Consider the following 9,011-nt stretch of genomic DNA (forward strand, 5'->3'; position numbering starts at 1 on the left):
TTTTTTAAAGAAAACAATTTTTTACGACTTCAAAAAGAACAGACGTATTTCTTGTTGAAGACTCGGCGTTTTTTAATGAAATATCCACAGGTTTTCTCGGCAAGGAAAATGACCGTCGCCACACGCCGTTAACAACAAACTGTATTTCCTAGAGTTAAGCCACCTAAATACGAAACACACTAGGACAGGGGGTGGAGGACTTACTACGTCCTCGCAGTTTTACAAGAATGTTTTCGGACGGCGGAGCTCCACTTTTCAACACAGGGAAACTGTAGGTGTGTGCTGTTTTGCACCCGGTCTCGATGAACGGGAAGCTTCACTTTGATAGTGGCATGCTCTATTACAAGGAATATACAAAAAAAAACCACACACACATGTATTTACATTTGTAAATGTCGAACATTGATTTTTTTTTCTCTCTCTCTCTCCTCTGACATATACATCACACCTGTGAGCAAAAGTCTCTGAGGCAAGAGGAAGGAACGAGAGGTTAGGAATTGTACTGAGGTATGCTCTAAAATCGTACACCGTTTTCCATTTTATGGTACAGCAGCAGAAACCTTCCTCTCAGGGTTGTTTTGAGGAAGGAAGTGAGAGAAGAAGAGGGGAGTTGCACATGCCAGTTTTTGCCCTTTGGAAGGAAAGGTGGTTTGTAAAAGTAAGGAATGAATGGGAAGAAATCGGTTGCACAGCTTTCTGCCAGGGAGGGGGGCATCAAACATTATGAAATCCTAGTGTTTATATATCATATTTGGATTTCGACCTTTGCAAATCGGCTAACACTGTCACGATCTCGCCACTGTGTGACACAGCAACACATCTTGTGGTTCAAAAAGCCACCCGTTTTATAACCACCTTAATTTATCCGCATCGTGGTATTGCTAAAAAAAAAAAGAAAGGAAGATTTTATCTCTCCATCGCAAACAGATATATTTCTAGTTACAGGTAGGTAGCCGTGTTGGTCTGCCATAGTCAAAACAAAATAAAATAAAAAATTCCTTCCAGCAGCACCTTAGACACCAACTAAGTTTGTTCTTGGTATGAGCTTTCGAGTGCATGCACACTTCTTAACGAAAGCTCATACCAAGAACAAACATAGTTGGTCTCTAAGGTGCTACTGGAAGGAATTTTTTATTTTATTTTGTTTAGATATATTTCTGATATAGTTTTAGGAGGAACAGAAAGCATGAAACAACTGTTTCCTATTCCTTAAACACGTTACTCAGATTGTTGAGTGCTTAAATAAAATATTTTATCTCCATTCCAGTTTGATTGAGGCAAAACACTTTACTGTGTGAAAGTGCTTCTTTAATCAAATGCCCATTATTATTCTCCATTATTAGATCTATATTCCTTTTTTACATTTTTCAGTAATGGATTTGTACCATTGCACTTCTACTTGTTCAAGGGACGCGGGTGGCGCTGTGGTCTAAACCACAGAGCCTAGGGCTTGCCGATCAGAAGGTCGGCGGTTCGAATCCCCGCAATGACGGGGTGAGCTTCCGTTGCTCAGTCCCAGCTCCTGCCCACCTATCAGTTCGAAAGCACGTCAAAGTGCAAGTAGATAAATGGGTACCGCTCCAGCGGGAAGGTAAACAGCGTTTCTGTGCGCTGCTCTGGTTTGCCAGAAGCGGCTTAGTCATGGTGGCCACATGACCCGGAAGCTGTACGCCGGCTCCCTCGGCCAGTAAAGCGAGATGAGCGCCGCAACCCCAGAGTTGGACACGACTGGACCTAATGGTCAGGGGTCCCTTTATCTTTACCTTTAAGGCATTAAAAAGACTTCCCAATACAGGGCTGTCTTCTAAAACTACAACAGTTACTTATCTCCTTGACATCTGATGGGAGGGCATTCCACAGGGCGGGCGCCACCACCGAGAAGGCCCTCTGCCTTGTTCCTTGCAACTTTGCTTCTCGCAGGGAGGGAACCGCCAGAAGGCCCTCGGAGCTGGACCTCAGTGTCCGGGCTGAACGATGGGGGTGGAGACGCTCCTTCAGGTAGACTGGGCCTAGGCCGTTTAGGGTTTCAAGGTCAGCACACGCAACAGCAAACCAAACTTTGGCCCTGGTGCCCAGACAGAAATCACACCCGCTGTGCTCCTCCCCAAGTCCTGATGCCGTGTTAAATCTGAGTCCCCCAAATAAAGCATGAGTGCTAACCAAGACCAAACTTTGGTTAGAACTTAGGTCTTTTTGGGGAGCGAGAGAAACCATGGAACATCAACCGTTGGTCTCAGGAGGAGTGAAGCAGGCACAATTTTTTCTCTGGGCACAAGCAAGCTTGTTCATTCATGGTAAGTTATAGTTTGGCTTACCCTCACATGTGAGGCCAGCGTACTTGGGAGCGTTGTCGCGTTCCTAAAGCCGATGGAGAAATAAAACCTGTGAAAGCCACTGATAGATTATCCTTAGAGATTTCAGATACAGGTTTGGTTCAATAAGTTTAACCATGACAGACTATGATAATAGAAACAAAGTAGAAAATCCTTTCCAGTAGCACCTTAGAGACCAACTGAGTTTGCTCTTGGTATGAGCGTTCGTGTGCATGCACACTTCTTCAGATACACTGAAACAGAAGTCACCAGATCCTTAAATATAGTGAGGGAGTGGGGAGGGGTATTACTCAGAAGGGTGGTGGGAATGGGTGATCAGTTGATAGGTGAGGAAAACCTGTTGGCGACTCTTAACGGCTGCAATTAGTCCTGCAGGGAAAGGCAAGGGGTGAGATGGCTAAAGATAGCTTTGTTATGTATAATGAGATAAGAATCCAATGTCTTTGTTCAGACCAGGTTTCTCCATGGTTTTAAGTTTGGTGATTAGTTGCAATTCAGCCACTTCTCTTTCCAGTCTATTTCTGAAATGTCTTTGTATTAAGACAGCTACTTTGAGATCTTTTATAGAATGTCCTGGGAGATTGAAGTGTTCTCCTACTGCATGCACACGAAAGCTCATACCAAGAACAAACTCAGTTGGTCTCTAAGGTGCTACTGGAAAGAATTTTCTACTTTGTTTCAACTATGGCAGACCAACACGGCTACCCACCTGTAACTGGAACTATGATAATAGAAGTGATTAAGGCCATTTCCCCAAATCTTTCTCGTTTCACATTTCCTCCTCTTTAGCAGTGTTATTCTTATAATGGCAATAACCCAGGGATAGGGGAACACTTGACCCTCCAGATGATGTCGTACCGCAAATCCCAACAGCTTTAGTCAACTTGAGCAATGGTCAAGGATGATGGGATACGTAGTCCCAACATCTGCAAAGCCACAGATTACGCACCCCTGCTTTAAAACCAAGCAGTCCCATATTCTCCCCTCTGGTGCCCCAGATTACAAGGCAAACACCATCCTTTTAAAACCAAGCATAGAGAAACCGGCAAAGATTATTGTCACCCCATTTGTTTCCGGAGAAGGATGTGCAAATCTGTGGTCCTGAACGAGTCTCTTTGGAGACTTCCAATATGTTCCACGTTTCTCTTTGTAGAATGGTGGACGAGCAAGTAAACACTCCTCGGTGCAGTCCCCAGCATATCCTGATATATATGCGTGTCAGCTAACAGAACTCATGTTCTCTCCCCCTCCCTCCCCGCAGAAAACAGCTTAAAATTCGCTTTCAAAAAATCCAGTTGAGACTATTTCATATCCAAACCAATAGGTGTCTTTGCAGCTCTTTTTTGCTTTTATAAATGCTCCGTGCGCGAGAGATTCAAGTTTTTAGAAATGATTGTGAACCGTACATTTCCCAGATACTTGATCAATGAGGTTGTGAACGCGTCTGCTCGTAAGGTGACCCCATAGGGTGCTATGGGATGCGGATTCTACTTCCATTGTCAGTAGAGAGGTGTGATTGAAGTGTTCAGGAAGTCACGCATTCTGCTACGCAAAGACAACATTCCCAAAGCTTCTGCAGATAGGGGCAAGACTCCTTTCTTTTGCAAACGAAGCAGACCGCAGACCAGTCCTTTGTTCAGAGTTAGGTGTTATGTATCAAATGTGAAGAAAAAAACGAGCAAGCCAGCTGTTCCACGCTCCTCTGCAGACCCCCCCAAAAGCAAAGGAAGCCTTCTGTAATGCTGGCAATTGGAAGCTCCCCGGAAAATCCAGCTTGCACATGTAATTCTGCCACTGCTGCCCTCTGGCGTGGAACTGTATGGACAACCAAAATAGCAACTATCCGAATGTGGACTTCAAGGTCTTCTGTTCTTTCTTGGGTCGAAAGGACTGGGTCACATTTGAGTGCATAGATTAAATCTGTGCGCACGGGCGCGCATGCAGTACCTTTTCTCCTGATCCCAGGATTTTGCGCGAGCGAATTGCCTTCCTGTCCTGCGAGGGAAGCGGATCGCGTGATTCTAAGCACACAGACCCGGGTTCAAATTTCTACTCGGCTGTGATCTTTTCAACCTAACCTAAATGTCTTGCTGGGTTTTTGTGTGTGTGTGTGTTTTTTGCTTCTGGGATAAAATGGGAGCCGCTCCCATGTTCATGGGAAGGGCGGAAGATGGGTATACATATGTGGCTTCAGAAAAAGTGTTTTTAAGTTGCGTATTCATTTTCCTGTTCTAAATGTGTGCACTTTCTAATCTGACCATCTGACTCAAGTTCCCACCTTCTCCTTGCTTGAGGAGATGCGGACTGTGTTTTCATGTGCTTGCATCTTTTGTCAGATGTTTGGAGGCAGAATTCGGGGGGGAGGTGATTGTCCCGTGTCCTGAAACTGACTAAAACCGTGCAGATCCCACCACCACATCACACTGACTAGTGTATGAATGGGCATCGTTACCACACTTGCGATACCCAGTGCCCAAGATTCAGGGACAGAACCATTCAGGAGGGAGGATGCGAGAAATAAAAAAGACCTGCACATGAGCTCAAGTGGTAAAAAAATAAATAAATAGTGCCAGGGGTGCGATTTGGGAAACAGATGAGGCAATAAACAGGTAGCTGCTCTGTATCTATACTGGAACAGGCATGCACAAACTTCATTCAGAAGGGGACGAAAGTTTCCTTTCGCAGTTCTTTCTGACCCAACGAATGCGCAGAGCAACAGTTTCCTTTCAAATGTGCCCGGCAAGAAATTAAGAATGGATGTGTGCTTTTCCATCCCGATGTCGCTATGCTGACCTGCAGCAACCAAACGGAGGAGCCTTGCCACGTATAAACCGGAGTTCTCCATTTTAGGCTGGATTTTGTACTATATCCCAGCGTTGTTGCTTTTTAAAGATGGAAGGTGCTCGTATCTCTCGGCGATGGGTCTGCCACTCAGAGCCTTCGCTGGAAAGTGCTGTTCGTTCGGTGGATCTCTTGCGTGCAATAAAATACCTTTTGGGCAAAGATGGAAAGGCTGGTTTCCTTGGTTGGATGGAACTGAGGATGGTCGTGTGGTCTTAACACCAGGAAGGTCATTTCACAATGGGTAATACATCGTTCTGGGTCGTTCTTTAGGTCTATGTGTTCTTGCTTTGATTCAGGACATGCTAAATGGTGGGAGAAGGGAGGAAGGAGAGAGAGAAAAACAGGTCCAGTGAATACTTAAGAGACCGCTGATTGCCAAATATCAAGGGCCACTCCAGACCCCTGGACGGTTAAGTCCAGTCAAAGGTGACTATGGGGTTGTGGCGCTCATCTCGCTTCAAGGCCAAGGGAGCCGGCGTTTGTCCACAGACAGCTTTTTGGGTCGTGTGGCCAGCAGGACGAAACCCCTTGTGGCACAACAGGACACCATGACGGAAGCCAGAGCACACGGAAACACCATTTACCTTCCCGCCAGAGAGGTACCTGTTTATCTACTTGCACTGGCATGCTTTCAAACTGCTAGGTTGGCAGGAGTTGGGACAGAGCAACGGGAGCTCACTCCGTCGCGGGGATTCGACAGCATCATGAGCACAGAGTGTCACACAATAAAAAGGATGTCTGGAGGCCCTGAGGTTAACATACAAATTGCACACATCAATTGATAAACTATTGAAATAAATTGAAATAAATAAAACAAACCCCTACCTTGTTTCCTGATCCTCTGCTGGCAATGTAGGCCTGTTTTGGAAGAAAGACAAAATAGTAAATGAATTTAGAAAACGGTGTATGCTTGTTAAACCTCGTAGTTCTGCATCTGAAGAGGCAGAATATTACAAGTGGATTAGTAAACCTGTTCTAGGGGACTCTTAATAGGTTGAGTTGGTTTAAAATAAGGAATGTCTGCAGTATCTCAAGGAGAAATGTGTTTTGTTTTTTTTTTAATTGCACTAGGGATGTAAGAAGGCATCAATTTCTGTTCCGCCCCATATTTGTTGCATGCAGCCTTGGCTCCATTCTGATGCAGCTCGTCTTCTGGCAAAAAATGTATCCAATGTTCATCCTACTCTGAGTAGACCCATTGAAATTAAAGGTTGTGAGTAGGATGTTTAATCTGTGACTTTGTATTGTATTTTGATATTTGTTGGAAGCCGCCCAGAGTGGCTGGGGAGACCCAGCCAGATGAGCGGGGTATAAATAAATTATTATTATTATTATTATTATTATTATTATTATTAAATGGGGGCGGGGGGCAGGTAAAACTCTGTGGTCAGGAATACATTAGAAATTTCTCCTTAAGACTCTTTGAAGAAACACTACAGTCAATCGTGGGCAGGATTCGAGATAAGAACAGCGGAATAAAAATGATAAAGTAATCGCATTAGACAGATTTCTGCAGCAGTTAAAAGTCTGATATAAAATGTGGTTGAAAAGGGTTTGGACACTGTGGAGGGAAGTCAGTACATGAAACAATGTAAGCATTCGATCTGAAGTTAATTTATAAAAACTGGAAGTTCAATAAAAAAGCATATTATTTAAAAAAGATCCCCCCCCCTAAGAATCAATGCAAATCATCAACTTGCAATGCGAATACTCACTTAATGAATCATTTCGAATAGCAGAAATACTTTCCTCCCTGTTGCCTGGCTGAAATGATGGTTTCTCTCCGTTTTTCATCTAAAGTTCATCTCGCTACATTTCCATATTACTTTGTGTGTATGTGTGTTTTAAAAAACCAAGGTAAAGGGACCCCTGACCATTAGGTCCAGTCGCGGACGACTCTGGGGTTGCGGCGCTCATCTCACTTTATTAGCCGAGGGAATTGGCGTACAGCGTCTGGGTCATGTGGCCAGCATGACTAAGCCGCTTCTGGCGAAACCAGAGCAGCGCACGGAAACGCCGTTTACCTTCCCGCTGGAGTGGTACCTATTTATCTACTTGCACTTTGACGTGCTTTCGAACTGCTAAGTGGGCAGGAGCTGGGACCGAGCAACGGGAGCTCACCCCGTCATTGCGGGGATTCGAACCGCCGACCTTCTGATCGGCAAGCCCTAGGCTCTGCGGTTCAACCCACAGCGCCACCCCCATCCGTTTAAAAAACAAATCCTCCTGAAAATTCACCAGCATTTTAGGGGTGGGGAGTGGTGATCCTAATAGACATGTCTGTATGCAATTTTGCCCAATATACAGATTTTTGCAAATCCCCTCTGATATAATGCATCCACAATAACACGGAAAGTGACTTACCTCTCTCTCACAGTTATGTCTTGTTTCTCTTCTACCCTGTCAGGGATAAATGGCATTTTGAAATAGCCAGTTTTGCCTAAAGGGGCAATGTAAGATGACAATATACCCTGGGCAACCGTGTGATAAATCGGGGGCACGTGTTGCAGTGTGTCCTGGCAACCAAACCCTGTGTTGTGGGTGGGATGGTTTGGACAGCCGCAACACCCTATTGGTGGGTCCCTCGATGCTGTGTGTAATCTGACCAATGGGACGCTAGCCAAATGGATCGAATGACCTATTTAAGCCCATGCACCTGTCCCTGAGCTTCCTCTTTGGGCCAGTGCATTGGAGTGCCCGCCCACCTTGACCTTGCTATGCCGCCGTGTGTCGTCTGTCGTTGGGACAGGGGCACGGCAGGAATTTCCCCCACTTGGCTGTTGTTGAAAACAAATCAGCTGAATCTCTACAGCATGTAATGTTCAATTGCCCTATGTACAGATCGATACGTGCCAGTATATTAAATCCGATAATTCAATCCATTGCTGATAAGCCAGTTGACCTACGTCTTGCTTGGGTTCTCCAAGATGTGGACCCTTATATAACTCTACAGGTTGCTAGATTCCCAACAGCCGTTATTTCGTATAAGAGACGAAATGGGATGTTAGCCGATTATTGATAATTAGATAGGTTTTTTCAAAAATAGAATTAGACATTGGTTTTAGTTTTGGGTGCCTAAATTTTAACCTTAATTCTTTTTTAGATGTTTTATCGAAGTGAAAATATTGATCCCTGTGAGTCATGCTATTATATCCGCGGCCTGTATTGGGTCGTTGTTTTATTTGATTTTATCTGATTTTTGATTGACTGCTTGTTTTGTATTGTATTGTATGATGGGCGCAAATGCCGAACAAACATCTATCTAAAAGCTGTTGCCATTTGGGTTTCGCCTGCCGCGTAGCAAATCGTCACAACTTGTAAGTTGCGGATAGGCTCTGGTTCAGGTGATAGGGGTGGCGGGACGCTCTAGCCATCCCTATGCGAAAGGTTTTCCGGCAGTGGCAGAGCTTCATGCTCCGGCACCGGGGGCGGGAAGCAGGTGGGGGGCACATTGCGCATTCTGGGGGCAGGGCACACAGCGGGGGTGGGGGGCAGGCAAGATGGAACCCTACCTGGATTGCGCTGCCCGGGGTGCCCCGCCCCCTACGCCCCGCCCTTCCTACGCCAGTGTATTCCGGTAAAGGAATCCAGGGACTCAATGGTTTGGTCAACCCTGAGAGGGGTTGTGCCCGTGCCCGAGTCCAGGGGGACATCTGGGTGGTGGACTAGCCTGACCCCGGCTTTCCGCTGTTCCAGGTTTTCACCCTAGGCTGACCTAGGCTGGTGCCCTGGGTCAGTGTTGCCTGCAACGGTACAGGGAGCTAGTCGAACCAGAGCCTATGCAACCACTCACTTGCTGTAATCAATAAAGTCGTGGCCTAAATTCTGCCAAAA

General features: G+C 45.6%; 1 long non-coding RNA gene across 1 annotated transcript; it reads right to left on the reverse strand.

Annotated features, from left to right (window-relative positions):
- Positions 1-5,325: 5,325 nt before the first annotated feature.
- LOC117039458 lies at positions 5,326-7,579 on the reverse strand. The gene is made up of 3 exons (XR_004425780.1): positions 7,542-7,579; positions 6,003-6,035; positions 5,326-5,479 (listed from the first exon to the last, which is right to left on the reverse strand). It is a non-coding gene; the product is annotated as an uncharacterized LOC117039458 (long non-coding RNA).
- Between the last annotated feature and the right edge of the window lie 1,432 nt (positions 7,580-9,011).

This window comes from Lacerta agilis, chromosome 18 (assembly GCF_009819535.1).
Source record: "Lacerta agilis isolate rLacAgi1 chromosome 18, rLacAgi1.pri, whole genome shotgun sequence".
NCBI classification, from domain to species: Eukaryota; Metazoa; Chordata; class Lepidosauria; order Squamata; family Lacertidae; genus Lacerta; species Lacerta agilis.